The sequence below is a fragment of the Alligator mississippiensis genome, chromosome 4 (assembly GCF_030867095.1).
Source record: "Alligator mississippiensis isolate rAllMis1 chromosome 4, rAllMis1, whole genome shotgun sequence".
Taxonomy (NCBI): Eukaryota; Metazoa; Chordata; order Crocodylia; family Alligatoridae; genus Alligator; species Alligator mississippiensis.
The window spans coordinates 54,163,362-54,183,564 of NC_081827.1; the positions used below are offsets into that span (position 1 = coordinate 54,163,362).

General features: G+C 42.2%; 1 protein-coding gene across 3 annotated transcripts in view; it reads left to right on the forward strand.

The window, feature by feature from the left end:
• The window catches only part of IMMP2L (inner mitochondrial membrane peptidase subunit 2), a 933,449-nt gene that overhangs the window by 638,241 nt on the left and 275,005 nt on the right, over positions 1-20,203 (forward strand). The window lies entirely within an intron of this gene.

The following is a 20,203-nucleotide window of genomic DNA, read 5'->3' on the forward strand; positions in this document are numbered from 1 at the left end:
TGTCTATAGTATCTGGTTCCCTCTCACAAATCTATGAGAGCCAATTGTTCAGAGATTCGTATAAATTAGGGTTCCAGAGCTGTGGTTTTTTAAGTAGGAATGATACATCTCTGAAGAAAATAACTCATGCAAACAACTGTGCTGATTGGAGGATTTTCCAGGGAACTTATACTATGGGGCAATATGGTGAATCTCACCTGGAGTTAATTACTCTTGTAGAGGGAGTAACATTGGAATGTGTTTGTTTTGAGGTATAAGTGTATGTGTGTGTGTACATATACATTGTATATAAATATACAAATCCATGTTGCAACCATATCCTGAATACTGTGCGCTGTTCTGGTCTCTGTAGCTTAAAAAGGATGTTGTAGAATTAGAATGGTAAAGAGAAGGGCAACCAAGATGATAAGGGTTATGGAGCAGCTGCCATATCAGGAGAGACTAAAGAGGCTAAGGGTCTTTAGTTTGGAAAGTAGAAGGCTGAGTGGAGATAGGGTAGAGGACTGCAAAGTCATGAAGGGTGTGAACAATGTAAATAAGGAAATGTTATTCACCAAGTCCCAGAATACTAGAACTTGGGGACACTCATTCACTCACTGAAGGTAGAAGGAGATAGGTTTAAAACTAGAAAGAGAAAGTACTTTTTACATAGCACAGCTAACTTGTGGACCTGATTACCACAGGATATTGTAGAGGCAGATGGCATGGCCAGGTTCAAAAAGTGACTAGACAAATTCATAGATCATATATCCATTAATAACTATTAAATGGAACACTCAGTTGTATCCCCTGGCATTCCTAAACCAATGATGGTAGATGCTAGGGTGGATAATGAGTGAGGGATATACTTGGCTAGATGGACCACTGGTCTGACTGAATATAGCACTTATGTTCTTGAGATGGTCAGGAATAAAATGCTGTAGCGTTGAAACTAGAACATTTTATGAAAACATAGATTTTTTATTAGATTTTTCTGAAATGTAGAATGGATTTTACAGAAAGAGGAAGAGAGACAGTGCCACCTAAAGATACCAATATCTGAAGTGTTCAAACACTTGCACAGGATGTGAGAAACCAAAATTCAAGTTCCTTATCTGCTTGATTCTCACTCTGGCCCAGAGTGAATATTTAATAAGTCCCAGATAGTCCTGATTCAGAGTAGGGACTTGAATATATGTACCACATCTCAGGTGAGTGCTCTAACTAGAGGGCTGTTAGCTAGTTTGGGGCAGAGGAGGTATTGGTATTCTTTTTTTCCTTTCTCTGTTTTATTATAATTAATTTTTTAATTAACATTTTCCAAAAGTCCCATTTTTGTCCCAGTTCAGAAGGTATATTTCACCTGGAGCAATTTACACTAGTAGAGGGAGTGATAGTTGGACCATCTTTGTTTGGGTTTTCCTGGTAGTAGCATAGGACTTCCTAGTTTAAATTTTGAAATCTCAAAATGTTCCAAAATCCAACATCTTGTTTCCTGAGGCTTCCTCAGACTCTCCAACTGTTCTAAGTCTTTCCCTATTCTAATTTGTTTCCATCTCATTGGGAGTCTAAACACATGTTACGGGGTCAAAGGAGTGTTGGGGGTGGCATTTTAGTTAGCTGCTCTGAGAGCTGCTCTTATTAAAGTGCCCACAGCATTGCATGTATTCAGCATCCCATGCTTCAAAATGGTGATGTGGGTACTTTAACTAAAGCTTGTTCAATGAGCTTTAGTTAAAGCACCCCTGCCGCCATTTTGAAACGTGGGGATGCTGAATACACATGATGCAAAGCCTGCTGGAGTGCACTAATTATCATGCTTAAGCAGACTTGTAGCTGACTCAGTTAATCTGCAGAGCTCCATCACGTGTATAGGTGCCCATTGATCTTCTAGTCCACACTGCAACTGCAGCTGCAGTTCTACCAGTTAGAAAGCATGTTGGTTAGGCAGCTGTTTTTCCGTCTTATCATCACCAAATATTACTTAGTAGTTTTGCTGTCTTTTCTACTCGTCCATTAGCCTGCTGCTTCAAAAATGGCTGTTAGAAAACTGCTGTTTAGTCTTAAATTTGTCAGGCCTTCTAGTTAGTGTGGATTGGATGAGGTTTATTTGTGAGAAGGATTTTTTTATACACAGTGCCTATGAAAATCCTTACCTTTCAGATCGGAAAGCCAGGAGTCAACCTATACACCATGTCAACCTATACACCATGAAATATGGTAACTGTAATCAGAGAGCAGGGTGAAATACCTACTTGCATTTTGGTTTTATTTGTAGCTAGAATCATTACGTTTTGTAACACACACATATGTATGTGTTTGTTGGGCGGGGGTGATACACACATATACAGAGTACTATTTAAAGAGATCAGGAATCAGCATATCAGGGACTTAAAAAACCTACCAAAAATCTTTACCTTTATTAGCTAAAACTAATTCAGGACCTAGAACACTTCTTATGAAAGGTGGGATGGGGAGGGGATTCTACTACCTCTGTGGAATATTAAGCAGTGTTAAAGTTAGAACATGCTGTGAGCAGTCACCCATTAAGGGTTAATGCTGTTTTTTACCTGCACATCTCTGACTTGCCACGAGAGGGCTAGTGAGCAGGGGCATGGCAAGGAGCCAGGAAACCTTGGTTCTATCCCTGTTCTGGGTTGGATTGGGGTGGAGGAGGCTGGAAGCGATGCATCCTGGGATGCTGAAGGACTACAGATTGCTTATTTTATCTCCATGGAGCAGACTGAAATTATCCTAACATAAACTAGGTAGCATGGCCCAGAGTTAACTCTTGCCTGAAGTGGTATAACTTTGAGAAGCTTAGAGGGCACTTAGCATGAATTAATGAGCTTTATTGTGCAGGTGCTCATGCTGTAAGTAACCTTAGTATGGCCTACGTGTATCATGTGACTTCACCCTAAGACTTTACTTGGAAGGATTTATGTTATATAATAAAAAGGCAACACATTTTTCCCCCAAAATTAAATTTAGGAAATATTTATCACTGTCTATCTATCTAAGAAATGTTTCAATAACAATCAGAGAGAGAGTAAATTTGCCAATTTTTTTTTCTAAAATGTGAGTTCTTTGATTATTTTCTACAATGATATTACAAGTTATTATGTGACAGATGATTGGGTCAACAAAGTATGTATCAAAAACATAATAAAAAGATTTCCTTTTCTGTTTGATTAATTTGAAGACAGATATATTCAGAAACTAAGTGAAGTCGTATTGAATCATCTCAATGTATTGTTTGTGTGTTCATTAATGTGTTACATCAAATTATCTTTGGCCACCATGAAATGATATTCTGAGTTAAACTGAAAATAGATTGGAAAAGTTTGGAGAAAATATATTCATGAGAACTAAATTCATTTTCTTCTTAGCACACTGAATAATTGCATTCAGATCATTTGGAAGTCTAAAGTAGCAGAAAAAAATATTGTACCACTGAAAATCAGTAAAACTTTTCCTGCTTGTGTGTACATTGACCCACAATTCAGTGTGATTTCTGAGGAGGGGCGGAATGAATGCTATCCACCACTGGTTAGAAAATCTGATTTTTTTTTTTTTGTTCTCTTATTATGGACGTGTAATAGAGCTGAAGTGCTTGATCTTGCAGGTATATGGGAGCATACAAACTGCTTTTACTCCTATTTCTGGATCTTTAAAGCAGATGGTGTGCCTATGCACTATAGTGGCACATCTTTGAGCCCACTTTTAATGATTTCCCTTGTCACTCTACTTTTGATCAGAGTTGCTCCATGCACAGCTGGTTTGTTACGTGGAAAAGCTAACGCTCTCTTATTTTCTCTGAAAATGTAGGGCTGAAGTGTGCAAGCTTGTAGTAGGATAGGAACAGCAGCTCCCCTTCCCTCTTCCTTATTGAGCTTGAGGAGATAAATAATCCCCTTTCCAGTCAGGCCTTGGTATGTGTGTACACACTGATTGTTGGGACAGTATGAGTGGATTATTCATTGTCAGAGAGTCTGTGGGGCATAGAGGACTGTTGATATGGGGGATAATTTTATGTGATGGTGTCATATGGCCTGGCGGGGGGGCTGTATAGGTATATCAGTTTGGAGGGGCATCTGTGTTAATTGTGAGGCTAAGCTTATGGTGTCTGTGTATGTGGTTCTATATGAGCTAACCTACAGCAGTTGTGGTGTAAATAGAAAATAGACGTGTTGTTTAGGGGGCATAAATAATCGAAGGAGACAAAGTTAAATGGGTATTATAAGAAATGCCCAAATTAATTGGTGTTGGGTGTGGGAATGAATTGATCTGTGGTTTTCATGATGAGTAGAACTTCATTGATGAAACGATTTTCCTAATGACTGGGACCAATAAGAGATTTGCAATATTGCAAGTGAGCACTTAGCTAAGTACTACCATTTCTGAACTGAGTATTGGAGCGTGATGCTAACTTCAAAGAATAGAGCATGCCTCGGGGAACATGGTAGGGAAGGGGCTGAGGCACAGGGCATAGGTGGGGGGTGGCTTCTTCTCCACTGCAGACTGGTCTCTAGCTGCAGGGGCAGTGCAAACCCCTCTGGGACCCCCTGAGCCACAACAGGGACAAGAGCTGTGGCTGAGGTCTGTGCTACCCTGTAGTAGTGGCCCCAATCCTGGCTCAGTGCAGAACGAGTGAGAGCTGGGGTGGGAGTTGGGGCCAGCAATATGGTTGAGCTTAGTCTGCTGGCACTCAGGTGCAGGAGAAGGAGTCCCCCTGGGATCACTCAAGACAGCCACCCCTGTGGCACTGCCCCTGACTGTGAGCACCTTCCCCCAGCCCCATGGCCAGGTTGAGGGATTCTCTGCCTCGTCCCCAGGGCCATAGCTCAGGCCCAGTTCATGGCTCCCTTTGGGGTGCAGTTCCCTGAGCCACTGCATGGATGAGCTTTGCAGGAAGAGGAGATGCGGATGGCGGTAGCAGGGCTGGAGACTCCTGTGCAGGGCTGCTGTGCTCACAAAGCTCATCCTGCCCTTCGTAGCTGGAAAGAGGGACAAGGATGGTACGTACCCCACTTATTACCCCGTGCCCTGCTCCTCTCCTGGCCCCTGTACGGATGTCAGGCTTTGCAGGTGTGCAGCCCCCAGTGGTAGAGCACAACCCCAGCCCCTTCCCCATGGTGCTCCCCCAGGCACATGCAGCAATGAGCTAGGCTGGGACTCAGGACCCAGGTGCAGCTGCTTGCAAGGCTGCAGCTGCCTGCCACATCCAGCCCAGGCTCTGGGCAGCTGCTGTCTGCCACAGAGCCTGGGGTGCTCACAGTAGGGCTTGCAGTCTCCCTCCTACTTGCTGAGGGGAGCTCAGGCTCCATGGCCAGCAGCAGCTACCCAGAGCCTGGGCCAGCTGTGGTGTGCCAAGCAAAATGGCTTCATATGCCATGCTCTGGCATGTGCGCCAAGGGTTGCCAACCCCTGAAATAGAGCATGCTGAAAATGTCTACTGAACTTCAAGGTTTTGCTTTGCAAATTTCTATCAGGAGAATACATTCAAGGAAGGCCACTGATATTGGACTGCTTCTTATAGAGTGAATCATTTAATAGTAGATACTGGATGCATCTACATGTAAAATTAGTGCACCTGAATAAACTCCTGCATAGTTTGCTCACAAAGTTCACTCTGCCCTTTGTAGCTGGGAATAGGGACAGGAGTTTATTGCTCCTGGGTGCCGTGTTTACGTGTGAACCTGGGACCACAGTATGTTGAGCTGGAGCAGTGCAGCCCCAGCTGGCAGAAAGTCTGGGAAGGAGGGGGAGATGCGGTCAGCCTGGCAGCCCAGAGCTGCTCTGCCCCAGCTCAAGGTGCTGCAGAGGGGATGGCTGGGGCATGAAGGTGCTATGCTGTAGGGCTAGCTGGCAGGCAGCCCCTGCACAGTAGTACCCTTGTGCCTTAGCCAGCCCTGGTCACCATTTAAACATGCATTGTGGTGCACTAAATAACTCCACCACAGGATAATACTTGTGTTGGGCAGTACTATCCTTTGGCAGAGTTAATTAGTTTATTCTGGCCTAATAGCACCGCACATATACAGTGTCACTCTTTACTGTGGAGCTAATTAGTCAACTTCACAGTAAAGCACACATGTAGATGCCCCCACTGATATTCTTGTCTAGTATGAAAGGCTGAGTTTGGTAATAGATTGTAACAAGCATACCCCTTACCGTGAGTAACTATTGCATATTATCTAAAAAGTTTGATATTGTCCAGGGGAAAACAGAGAGCTGTATTTTCACTCCAGGTATTGGGAACATGTTTTCTCTGGGTACGAGTGAGATCTTGAGAAGAATGTAGAATATAAAGAATATAGCTATATGATATGTGGAAATCTAAGGATGTTGAGAACAGTAGGATGGGGCTGGTGACTTCTTCCTTGTGGACTGCAGTCTAAAGTGGAGCTATCAAAGTAATGTCATCATTTTCAGGAAGATTGTTTTGATCAGTTGATTAAAGTGGGAATGCATGGAAGTCTTATAAGGACACGAATTTCCTATTCTGAAACTGTTGTTCCTTTGTGAGTTGTCTCCTGACATCCACTCTTTTAATCTGAAGTTTTGTATAACTGGAGAGAAACAACTGAAGTGGCCAAGAGATGCATTTTATAGAAAGTAGAGTAATGGCATCACCCTTCTATGAAAGTGCTTGTAAATCTCAGAAGACATGACTTTTCAAAGCAGGCCCATAGCTTAGTGCCAGAAGCACCATATGTCATAAATGTGAATGCATGGAGGGATTCACAAGGTACAGTTAATAGTAAATACACGTCTGCATTTTTTCTGACCCCTGCTGAAATCTGCCACAATTTAATAATCTGTGAAAGGGAGCTGTTTGTGGTTCTGTCCCACCCTCATCAAAGGGTAGTATAGGAAAGTTTAATGTGACCTTATTCCTAACATGGGAGCAAACCTCAGAGCAAAATATGAAAAATATGGTATACACAAATAAAAAAGAGGAAAAATGCTTTCTTGAGGTCTGAAGTCAGGCCACATTATCAGGGACCATTACTGCAATATAATGCACATGGTTTATATTACCCATTTAAAAAAAATACAGCATCTTGCTTTTTTAAAATCAGTTTTTATCTAAAAAGATATCTGTTTTTAAAATAATCCTGTCATAGAACAGTGACCTATCTAACCTGTTCTGAATTGACTGTACAAAAGTGTTTTAGCTCTTTAGGAGTAATTTGTCATAAAAATGCAGTGTTTTTCATGTCATTAACCAAAACAAGTTTAGTTAGCTTTTTATTATTTGTTCAGTACTGCAGGTAATGAAAGTAATATTTAGACAGAACCATTAGTTCCATAGAAAGGGTTTCTTACCTTTTGTTGTTTGTTTTATATTCATTTGTTATGACCCTTATTATAGAAAAAAAGCTATTTTCTCAGTACTTAATGTGCAAAAGCAAAGTGTATATGGAAAATAAAATTAACACACTACAAAAATAAGGAAGATTCAACTGTAATTTTTTAGATCACAGTATGTCAAAGATCTGCAGTGGTGCCATCATGACATAATGTTGTAGATTTTCCACATAGTCAAACCAGGTTTCTCATTCCTTAGAGCTTGTTCTTAGGTACTGAAAAATACTGCAGTCTCACTGAATAAAAAGTCCTGGCATTTCACTTCTGAGACCTTGGTTCCAGTCTAGTTGGCAGTACCAGCGTTATGAGTTAGGTGGTGTCTTTTTAAATCCCCAGCCGACTGTAGTCCACATCACAAACCCATCACAGATAATTTAACTTTCAGCAGCTAGTAACAATTCTTTCTCAGGAGGTTTCAAAAGAACAGGAAGAAAATCACCTTTCGGCCCTGGAGAGATGCTGCTATAGGTCAACTCTAATAGCCATGGTGGATAGCGTGCAAATTTCATACAGTACTTTTTCCATGGATGAAACTTTATACGTCTTCCATAAATTCACAGTAGAAATAACTATGTAGGTAGGAAATCCTGATGATCAGGATTTCCTACCTACTGCAATCTATTTAAATGATAATTCTTCTAGGAGAGGGATTCTATTAAAAAAAAGTCAATACCATCTAAATTATTAAAAATAAATGTTGGTATTAGAAAACATATTGAATCAGTAGAAAATAAACATTTTAAAACCAATTTATTTTAAACATGCTATTGGAAATACAAAAATCCATAGTAATCTATCACAAATTGTTGAGTCATACTATGTACAGTACTAGAAATAATGAAGCATTATGAAATGAAAAACAGTACTAAAATAAGTTTTTTTCCTAGTAAAACTTAAATTAATGGCTGGTTTATAACATGCTATACTGCTTTTTTTATGGGCAGCAAAGCTGCCCAGCTCCATGAGAACTTCATGTGCTGAATCAACCTATCTTAGACCATAGTTAGATTCATAACACACAGTACCGGGCGTAGTTCACGGGCCCCTTAAGGTGGCATGCATTCAAAAAATTGTGTTCTGGGACATGTTTAGACTATTAGTAGTTAGTGTTCATGATCCTGAATGCTTCAGAATGAGAACAATGTAGTTTTCAAGTGTTCCTTGTTGTTGCTGCTTCTGATATTGAACCTAAAAGTACATTAAAATAATGGAAGTTTATTTAGGCCTTTGATAAGTCACCAAATATTTCAGAGACTATATGTCTAGCACTAAATAGGGATTGGTAGTGCCTCTTGTTATTAAGGCTGCCTGGCACTTCTATTATAAAAACCTTTTAACTGTTTTTGCTGAAATTTTGCATGCCTGGCCTGCATCAGATTGAATTTTAGTGGAAAATTTCAGCCGGAATGATTCAGTCATTTCTGAGAACACAACTGACAAAAATACAACATTAAGCCCATGACAAAAAATTCTGGTGACATTTTCTTGGAATAGTTCTAGCTCTTCTGTATGTTAGAACAGGGACTTGAAACTTAGCAGATTACAGTTTGCCAGAGCTGAGAAGAAATTTGGGCTGAAATCCTATTTTGTACTTTAAGATGTCAATGGTACATAGACACATGAACACAATCCTGTTCCATCTTGCTTTAGTCCTTGAAAAAACATTAATAGGTCAACTTCTATAATACAGCTTTATCTTAACCATAAGTTATAAGTGGCAAAAAGGGGGACTTTTACCTACTTTGGAAGTAATAGTTTTAGAGGGAGCAGAGGAGAAGTCTTGGATTCACTGAACAAAGAAGTCTGGAAGGTGGGTAAGGAAAATGAGACTGGGATGAAAAGCCGGTGGAGTGCAGTTTTTGTACTAGTTAGGTGAAGGGAATGGGACTAGATTGAGGAGGCAGGAGTGAGGAAGGGACAAAGCTAGTATTGTAGGGGAAATCAGCTAAGAGTCACATTTGTGGGGAAGAATTTAAAGAGTCCCCAGGAGCAGATTTCATTATATAGCCCCAGATTCCTGAAAATGCCTATTCCTTTGCTGTCAGTAAACATCTGGGTAACTCAGTGACAAAGATTATGATCTCCACAAAGTACTGTTGTTCCACATACCTCTTATCAGTAAGCTCAAGTGATGGTGGCTCAATCCATTAGCTCAAGTGGTGGATTTCTGTGGAGTGGATATAAACCTGCTGAACCATTTTGGTGACAGTAGGATGCTATGTGATGGTATTTCTGATTTTGGGGGGGGTTTCGGTAAATTTTACACATAAGTTCAGCACTGAAATAATTGAGATTGCAAAGTGAAACATTCAGAAGTTAAGAAATGCCAGAATTACGTTTACTTTAGAAACTATAATTCATCTTCTTTATTTTTAGATGTTCTCAGATAGAGAGGACTCAACCCTCCATCTCTTGCTTCCCAGGAAAGTGCCCACTAGGCTATAGGCTAGTTTGCACTTTTGGCTGCCCAATGCTCCAGCTTTGTAATAGAAGTAGGGAGCCCTACCCAGTCTGATCCCTAGCTTAGTGGCTAGGGCACTCTCTTGGATGTGGATTTAAATCCCCTCAGCCTGAGGAGGGCCTAAAAGTCAAGTCTCCCATTTTCTCCAATAGCGGATTGGGCAAAAATGTATGCCACTACCTTCTTCGCTCCAGGCTGTGTTTTGTAATGAACTTCATATATGCTATGGCTTGTTTTTGCCTTTGCAACCTTTTATTTTGGCACTTCCTAATTTTTGAGTATTGGCTTTGCAATCTTAAGAATATTCTTTCTATCAATGTAATATATTCATCTGTAATCTGAATTCATAGTGAAACTTCCCATTATATTAAAAATTCTTAACTGAACTATTTTGTCTTCTACTACCATAGTTTTACTTTGTGGTTTTAGGCACAAAGTTAAACATCGCTGCTACATTTTATGCAGTACTCTTGCCAATGCTGATCATTAAGTGCAATATATCAAAGCCCATAAAAACTTGAGTTAGACTCAAGCTAAATGTCTTCATGACTCTTCAGCATTGATCCAATCTAGAAAGCCCCTTCCTTTGATTTTAGTGACTCCTTACCTGACTGGACACCATTTCTATAAATGTAAATGACAGGAATACCTACTGGTACATTACCAGTACACTGCAAATATTATCTGGTAACACACTATAGGAGGTTATTTTGTTTTCCTATGTGTAAATCAGCTTTAAAGGATCATTTGTGTGAACAAAGACAAAGTCAGCCCTTCAAAATTTTGGTTTGCTCACATGGATTATATAGGATCCAGAAGAAATGTTTTTTATTTTGTGCGAGATGTTGGTAGACCTAAATTTTGAGGAACATATATCAGGGGACCAAGAGTTGAGGTATAGATGGATAAATATCAGGGAAAACTTTAAAGATTTAAAAGATGTTGAACTTTGCTTTTAGCAAATGCAAGTGATATAATTTCCACTAATGCAAAGAGAAGAATATATTGTTTTTAGTTGATATGGGCATCTATACATGTGCTCCTGGGTGGAGGGATGACTGCTTTAATTAGAGTGGCTCCAAGAGCTGCTCTAAATAAAGTGTCCTCAGAGTCACGTGTATTCTGCATCCTGCAGTTCAAAATGGTGGCAGGGTGCTTGAACTTGAGCCGTTATTTTGAAGTGCAGGAATGCTGAATACACGTGACACAGTGGCTGCTGGAGCGTGTTAATTAATGTTAAAGGCACCTATACATGTGCTGGACATCTGCTCCAATGGGTGCTAATTAGCATGCATCCATAGGTGGTGGAGGGCCAGGGCTAACGGGGTTTAGCCCCCCCAAACTGAACCAGTGACAGCTCCTCCAGCACTACCACCACAACAGTGCCACATCCAGGGCCCCTGCTGTGTGTTCCTCCACTGCTGCGAGCACAGCATCAGTGTGCACCAGCCCTGGCTTGGCCCTGTGGGAAGGAGAGCTGGGGTCAGGCAGGTGCACTCCACACCACGCAGCCTCCCAAATAATATTTTATAGTGCCGCTTACGCATGCGGCAGAGCAGACTCAATTAATCGAGCCTGCTGGAGCGTGTTAATTAACATGCTCCAGCAGACTCGATTAATTGAGTCTGCTCCAACGCATGCTAATTAGTACACATTGAAGCAGACATCCAGCATGTGTATAGGTGCCCCTTGGATCTTTCAGGTTAAAGTGATATTCTTTATCAAAATGTGGTTGTGTTACAATGACATAATTTTTATTAATCTGGCCCTTTCTCCATATATAATTTACTTTGAGAAGAAGTTGTATTTATTAGCGGTGTATACAATGTATACAATATGTACTCATTGACAGTGTTAAGAAGTGTTTCTATATTACAGCAATGCGACAAGAAGAATAGACAGATAAAAAAAGTGAGATACGGTGGATTCTTTTGCTCATTGCATATCATCAACAGAATTGTTCACACTGTTTCAGTCCATTCCAATTGTTAGATTATACTGAAGGTAATAGAATTGTACTGCAGACCCAATTTAGTTCCCAGAACTTTTATTCTGAGTGGAGATGCACAGAAAAGAAAGAACGTCTTGTAACTCTCAAAGTCCTGTAAAGAGTTGGCTTTAGGAAAAACATGGTTTTGTTTATAAACTAAGTGTGTTTGATTTGGAAACCACTGAGCAACAAAAAGATTATATCCAAACACCGCCGCTCTTTTGTAGAGTTACTATTCAGAGGAGAAAAAAAAAGCCTCCACAAAGTAAAGAGTTACCATGGAAAAGAGCACTCAGTGACTTTTTCTGTAACACTCTAAACCAAAATACAAATGACAGCTGTCTCTGCAGCAGGCAGAGAGATCTTTTACATTTAAAAAAGCTGCACGCTGAACTCAGAATGACAGCATCTCCTTTAAGATTTCATAACTATGAACACCATAAATAATAAGTCTCTAGAGTCTTCAAAGGTAATTTTAATCTGCTGTAGTCATGCTGGGGGTAAGCTTTTCAAATACAATGCAGGGGGTAACATTTCTTCTGATTTTCAGTGGAAGTCATATGGTTAAAATATTCTCCAGTTTGTGAATTGTACTCTACTATGTGTATGCAGTAAAGACATAAATCTCTTCAAACATTTCTCTCCAATATTCAATAAAATATTATTAGCAATAACTGTGTGTAGTTCCACACTAAAGTGTGGTAGTACATGCTGTTTGCAAAGAATCAAGAGAGGATATTGCAGTTCCTTTTAAAAAAAAAAACACTTCAGACATCTATTTCCTTGTTAGCAGAAACTACAACAAAAGGATGAGACACACAGAAGGGGTAGCTGAGGGAGAAAGGGCACAAACGTATCAGAATATGAGTCTGGTTGCCGAGATTCTGTTTGACTAGCATCCAGCATGACCGTTCTTATCACAGTCCTGGGGCACACAACTTAACTTGCAGGAATTTTCCAACAGCTGCCTGTAAAAACTTCCTCTACAACAGAGATTATCTGTGTTCCACAATGTGTGGCCATTTCTTCTGTCCCCTCTCCAATTCCCATCTTATACTTTGTGCTAGGCACTGTGAGTAGAACCAGCAGATGGGCTTCTATGCCAGCTGTGAGCAACTTGTGCATTACAAGAAATTCCTGTAGGCTGGAAAGGTCTTTTGACATTTTCTGTGTTTTGCTGGTGTGGTGTATAATAGAAGGGACTAGTATCTGACCCCACTAATGCATGCAAACGCTTTCTTAATTAAGAAAAAATACCAATTGCCTCATGTCTGATTCTGCTTAACCTGTTAAGTGTCTTTGGTACAGTGGTACTTCTGTCACAGGATAAACTGATACAACCTTTTATTATCTTTGAGAAAGGATGGTCATGTAGCCATCTGAGCTAAGGACAGGCATTACACATAAACTGGTTTAAGTGATAAGAAACTGGTTTAAATCTGTAACAGAACAGATGCCTAGTGCACACAAACCAGTTTGATGTCTGAAACCGGTTTGAGATAAACCTTGTTGAATGTAGTATCAGACTTAACTGATTTGGGTCAAACTGGTTTATGCAATGTCTGTCCCAGACCCCTTGCTGGTTTAAGATAAACCAGACACGCCTAGCATCCTGTGCTGGGCTCTCTGCTCCACAGCAGGGCTGGCCCCTCCCCTCTGCTTCCTGGCCAGAGCTCCAGCAGAGACTTGCAGGCACAGAGCATCTGCCTGGTTTCTCCCTGCTAAACAAGGATTATTCTCCCCTCCCCTCTGCCTTATGCAGACACCTCAGCATTAGCTAGCAGACCACATGCTGGCTATGGTCCATGCTGTGGGAGAGGACAGGCAGACAGGCTTTTTGGAGCTGATCAAGAGGTAGCGTAATGTCCTTCCTTGGAAGAGCTGTTTAAGAAGAGCTCCATTAGTTAATGGAGAGAGGCTTTGTTTTCCTAATGGCTTGATAAACACTGAGTTAGGAGTGATAAACATTCCTGGCTGGGCTGTTTATGGGGGGGTGGGGAATAATCAGAGCGTCCACCCAGGGCCTGTCCACGCCCTCCTCAGCTCAGCCCTGTGGAAGTCAAGGGAGGGCTGCTGTAGCACCCTCCGCTTTTTAGCCTGAGCCACTACCAGCATGTGCCTGCATTTCTGGGATGTTTGTCCAGTTACAAAATTGATTTAGCCTAGCCAGGTTAGACTAACCTGCAAAGACTGATTTAATTCAGGCTCAGGCTTTTTGAATGTCTGACCCTAGCCCTGGAGAATCTTTTGCTTTACAAAAAACATTTGGTCTATATCTGTTTCACTGAAAGTTGATGTTCTGCCAAGATGCTGGATGGCTGAAAAGGCATACAAGTCTAAATATCTCAATGGGAGGTAGAAGAGATTGTCTTTATGATGGATTTTGTTTAAAAAGCAACTGAATAAAAAAGATCAACATTGTCAAACTGATGAAGCATTTAATAATTAATAAGCACATTGATCTTTACTTTTTTCATTTTCATGAATGATTTCCATGTATACTGAACATCCATGATGTTTTCAAAATTGGGTACCTAAAATTTGGCTTCCGAATAAAAGTTTGTATAATGGGAGTCAGCAACCCAAAGACTTTTCATTAGTAGGACTCAGTCCCCTGCATGTTGGCACATGTACTTAACTTTAGGCATGTGAACAGTCCCACTGAAAGAAGCTGGGCTCCATAGAAGTACAGCTTCATAGATATTCCTACTGGGTCTAAACTGACAAGTGAGACAAAGAGTATGAAAAGAGAAAGAGGATTAATTCTGATTTTACATGAAGTGAACTCAAGATTGGAGAGGATTATAAGACTTTTCTTAGGTCATACAAAAAGTCTGTCCATTAATTCAACCCAGATCTCTTGTGTCCTAGCTCAGTGTCTTAATAAGGCCATTTGTCCTTTTTGAAAGTTGATAGATGCACCTTTTTTGGATATCAGCTATACTGGAGTTTGAAACAAGTTTGAAAATATAGAACTTCTGGGAATGAAGAACCTGATCTTACTTCCCCAAAGGCAAAACTCCCATTAACTCTAACAGTGCAAGAATAGGTCTTGGGTGTTTTAACAAAACAAAGAAATACAGTATAGAACAGAAAACCAAATTTCACATTATGCAAATCAACTCCTTTGCTTTTATAAACTCCTTTTTGTCTTAGCAGCAAGTCCATTTTCACACTTTCTGTCTCACTAAAGTATTTTTAGGGTGCAGGTGTGTGGAAGGTTAGCCAACTGCAGTATGGCTCCTAAAGGAGTCATGCTGCCAGGTGTCTGAATGGTTGGGAGAAAGCAGGAAGGACAGAGTCTGCATAAAGTTATGCTGGGATTTTCAGGATTGTTTTTTGCTTTGAATTTGTACTTTTACCTCTCTGCTTCCCTCTCACCTCTTCTTCATCCCCTAGCTAAGTCCCTTTGTTATCAAATGATGGTAAAATTAAGCAGGCTTTACATAAGTATAAATCCCAAACGTTTGGTATAAAGCAACATAGTTCTGTTATGATTAGGGACGCTATACTGATTTACTTGAACTGAAATCGGCCTAAAACATTTTTGGACTAAATTTTTACTATTTTATAAGGTCTTTTCTGGGAGGAAGCTATGAAGAATATAAAAAGTTGACTGCAGTAAGTAATTCATCAACTATTAGATTTTAGTCATATCTCTCTATGTATTTCTCTTTGAGTTTGGGCACTTCACCCTATAACAGGACATAGATAAATTTGTTGTGCACTGGATCACTGAGGGGGACCTTCTACTGTGTAACTCTTTATAGTGGAAGATGGCTAATTTAAGCCAAAAAATGACTCTGTTAAGGGCATGAGGAGACTGGGGGGTGGGGGGGTGGGGGGGGCAGGGGGAGCTAGGGTTAATTTCTATTTATGATAAGTTTGTTTGATAAATGCTTTCATGCCCATCCCCTTGTGGGGCCGTATATACTTTAACATTTTTATAATAAAGATAAAAAACCCCAAACAAGTCTATCTGTGTACAGTGGTGGTGTTTGCATAGTCCAGCCTCTCCTACTGCAGTGGGGGCCCAGTCATCAACAACCTGGCAGATGCTACTTTGTGGCACAGATGTGGCATCCTGGACCCACCAGTGACCCTGCAAGAGAAGCTCCTCATGGACTTCTTCTGGGACTGTTGCTATTAGCTCCAGCAAGCTGTCCTCTATCTGTCCACTGACAAGGTGGAGTCAGGGCCTGATCAATTCTGTTCAAACTGCTCCTTCTGTGAGGATCAGATGAGGTCTTGTACTCCTTCCTTGACAGCCTCTTGCAATATCTGCTATTTGCCGTGCCTGAACTTTATCTAGTTTGTTTTGAACCTCCTGGTTGAAGTGAAGGCTGCCCTGGAGGATCATCTCCTCACATGACACATCCTCCCAGATGGCAGCTCACTACACATGCCATCTCAACCACTTCCTATCTCTCCGGCCATGGGCAGCAATGAGAGCAACAGGCCTGGTACTCTCCTTGGCATGCTGAACTTAGATTTCTCTGAAATTGTACATTTTCTCTATCCCGTACCAGGCAGCTAAGGGGACCATAATCTGCCTCCACCTTCCTCTGACAATGCACTGCAATTCCTTTGTTTTGCTCATCCAGATGCATCTCTCCCTTGAGTGTGGGCACTTTACCCCACAATAAAACATAGATGAATTTGTCATGCTAGGCCACTAAAAGTGAACTTTGTATTGTGGAAGATGCCTAGCTAGTTGAAAAAGTGTAATTGTGTGAAGAGGGGATGGAGAGTGTAATTGTGTTGGGGGATGGAGAGATTTCAATATACTGTCTGTGATGCAAGTTTGAGTGATGAATGCTTTCATGCACAACCACTTATGGGGTTAGGTATATTTTTGTTTACTTTTTGCCATTTTATCTTTAACATTTGTGTGAGAAAGATCTAAAAAAATCTGTCTGGTGTCTGCCAATCTTTTGCTACTCTGGCCAGGTCCTGGTCATCAACAACGTGGCAGCTGCAACTGTGAGGCACAGGTGTGCCAACCCGAACCTGCCAGTAACCCTGCTTGAGAAGCTGTAGAAGGTTCTTGTGCTGTCCTCTCTGTGCATTGACAAAAGGATTGATTAACTGATTTGGCAGGTAGGGTGACAGCTTTCTGCCAGCTAGTTGTTCAGCAGCTGCTCTCTGCTGGTGAAACCTCCTGGTGATGCGTAACCTTCTGGTGATTGGTGGGCCTGTGCTGGGGGGGGGGGGGGGGTTGGCCTCAGCCTTGATCAGAAACTTTCCTCTTGAATCCTGATTGCCTTGGCCGGGATGTCTTCCTGCCCTTCTACAGGTTTACCTGGGCCTCATGGACCTCCCTTTGCCTGAGCTCCCAGGCCAAGCATCTGTAATGTCCAGAGTGGCTCCAGGAGTCCCTGTCACAACCTGGCCTTGAACCAGAAGGCACAGAATTTTGCTTCTGAAAGCCTCTTTGCCCCCTTGGTCCAGTTGGATATCCTCAGACCGATCTATCTCCTCAATCCAGCCTGGGTTGACTGGCTGTCAGCTGAAGCCCAGGCCATTTTGGTAAACATTCCATCCAACTTGCTTTGTGCCTCTTGGCTGAACTGAAGGCTGTCCTCGAGGATCACCTCCTCCCATGACAAGTCCTCCCCTAGGGCAGCTTGCTGAACATACCATCTCCACCACTGCCTCTTTTTCCAGCTGTGGACAGCATGAAGAATGACAAGACCAGTATTCTGCTATTCCTGCCTGTGCACAAGGAGAATCTCTGCTTTGAGATACTTAGGAAGGCACTGTGTACATGGACAGCCAAAGTACATCATGCCCTCCACCTCTACATGATCTGGAGGTGATGCCTAGGGACAGCAACACCAGAGCAAGCCCACCCAGCTTCATGCACCCTGTAGAAGATACTTATCACCAAGATGACTGGCAAACTTCAGTGACAGCTGCTGCATAGAACCCTCACCATTGGCTCCTTTGCCTGCCACTGAGACCTGATAGCGTTGGTGCCCTGCCAGTTCTGCCATGAGGAGATGGAAGAGACAGTCCTGCATACCTTCCTGATCTGCCCCCAGCTGTGGCCACTTTGCTGCCCTCAGCACTTTCTTTTGTACATTGGATTTAGACTTTTCTGAAACTGTGTATATCATCCTCATTTTCCAAGCAGCTGAGTGGGTGTTATCTGCCTGGCCAGTTTCTTGCTGGGCCAAGCCAAGATGGTGAATCTGAAGAGCTGCAGGAACTTACTTTCAGGGACTGGCTCCAATGATGCCCTCTAACCTTTTTGGTTTCTTGTCCAAGCACATCCCCTCATTGAGTTTGGGCACTTCACCATACAACAAAACACAGATGAATTTGTGTCATGCTGGGTCATTTAGGGGGCACTCTGTATGGTGGAAGATGACCAATTAGTCCAAAAAGTTTCTGTGTGAAAGGAGCTGGCAGCAGGGGGAAAGGCTTTCAATATTTTGGTTACTATGTAAGTTTGATTGATGAATGCTTTCATGCCCAGCACCTTGTGGAGTCATGTATTTTTTTTGTATAAGTCTACCTTTTTAAAAAACATTTTTATAACTAAGTTCTAAAAGTCTGTCTGTTGATTTAGCTATCATTTTCCCAGGGGCGCAGGGTCGAGCAAGGGGGAACCCTCATCCAGAGGCAGACCCCAGTTGAAAGTTAAAGAAGGAAAAACCCTATCTGTTGCAGGGGTCCAGAGAAGTGAGGAGGCGTGCAAAGGAAAACCGTCCAAGTGGTTTATCAGCCGCGCCTATCTCCAGCTGGAGCTGGGTGACATCATGACGAGACGTCACCTGGCAAAGATAAAAACTGGCCCTGTGAGTGTGGGAAGAAGGATGCCGAGTGCGGGCAGAGTGGAGTGCGTCCAGCCACTGCAGCCAGCAGCGGTGGTGGCAGCAGGAGCTGCGGAAGATCTCCGCACCGGGGAAGACTGGCAGAGATCAAAGGGGCCGGCAGCTAAGTGGGAAGCAGCAACAGATGCTGCGGGGGATCCCTGTGCTGGGGAAGACTGGCAGGGATCAGAGCCAGCAGGGAAGCCGACAGTGGCAGCAAGAAGAGCCAGTGAGAGAGCTCCCGCCGGAGGCGATGGGTGCCACGACCCTAGGGAAGAGGCGGATCCCGGAGGGGATAAGAGAGACTCCAGCCGGGGTGAAGGCGTGGGCCCTGACCCAAGGGATGCATTAGGGGCGAAGGGAGCACGGGACTCTCCCCGCAGTTGCCCCTCTTTTCTTTGTTTCTCCTCTTTGTCTCTTTCTTCTTGTGCTTCTTGTTGTTATTCCTTTTTTTCTTTTCACATTGGGTTGTTCCTATGGTGTGGGGCTTTTCCAGTGGTGAGCATTCTGTTCATGCTTTTCTTTCTTAGTTAGATCTATTTTGTTCCCTGCCTAAAGCAGGGTAGCCTAGCACACTATACCAGGCTCGGGGAATTAGAGACCCCATTCGGAGATGGAAGACCACTTGAAAGCGTGGAGACAACCAACAGCGTCCATCACGGAACGCACAGGGTGTCGAGAGGGATAGCACCGTAGGCAGAGCGTCACCAGACCCTCTGGCTCTGGTTAGAGCCCATGGCGCCTGTCTGCAAAGGAGGACACGTGGACCCCTTTTGATGTCTTGAGGAAGACATCAAAAGGGGCCAGTCACAAAAGATCCTGAGGCTCATTTCGTAGGTTGGCGTATGACCGGGGTGTAGGGGAGGTTGGAGCCCCATAGGCATCCGCCAAGACATGTGACAACTCTGGAGGCATCCTCCGAGGGGACCCCTTCCACTGAAGAACCATCCAAAGTCATGCCAGATGAGTTTGGGGGATACCTAGAAGGTCATCGAGGAGCCCTCCAGGGTCTGCACAAGGGTCCTAGGCAAGCAAGACCAGTTGCCCAGACAAAGGTGGTGTGGAATTGGATCATCGAGTGGGGACAGGCACAATCATCTTGTAATTTTCTCCATTGCATAAATAATTGAGAAAAGTGGGTTAATGTTTAATACACCGTATAAAAATACATTTAAATAAACTGACAATAGTTTTACTATCTTTTTATTTTAAAATAGAGTCAAAAGATATGGAACATCGTTTTTTTCTTCTTCAAATTTACACTCTGTTAAGCTCTTTAGTACCAGTGCATATGTTACAACATTGTTTGTCAGTTGTAAACAATAATTAGCCATGTTTTAATTTTTAAATTTGAAGCTGTGGTGTTTGCTGTTGTGTAAAACTTGCAGATATGTGTTGGCAGAAATATTAATTGTAAATCGTTCATTAAAAAGATTGCCTCTGTAGTTTTTCACTGCAAAGTGATCTTGATATGAGGGTCTGAATGGTTTACACTAGCAGAACTAATAAGGTTTTGAAATTGATCGCCCTAGTGGTTATGAGATTCAAATGAGAACAGGAGTGAAAATGACTATTATCCTT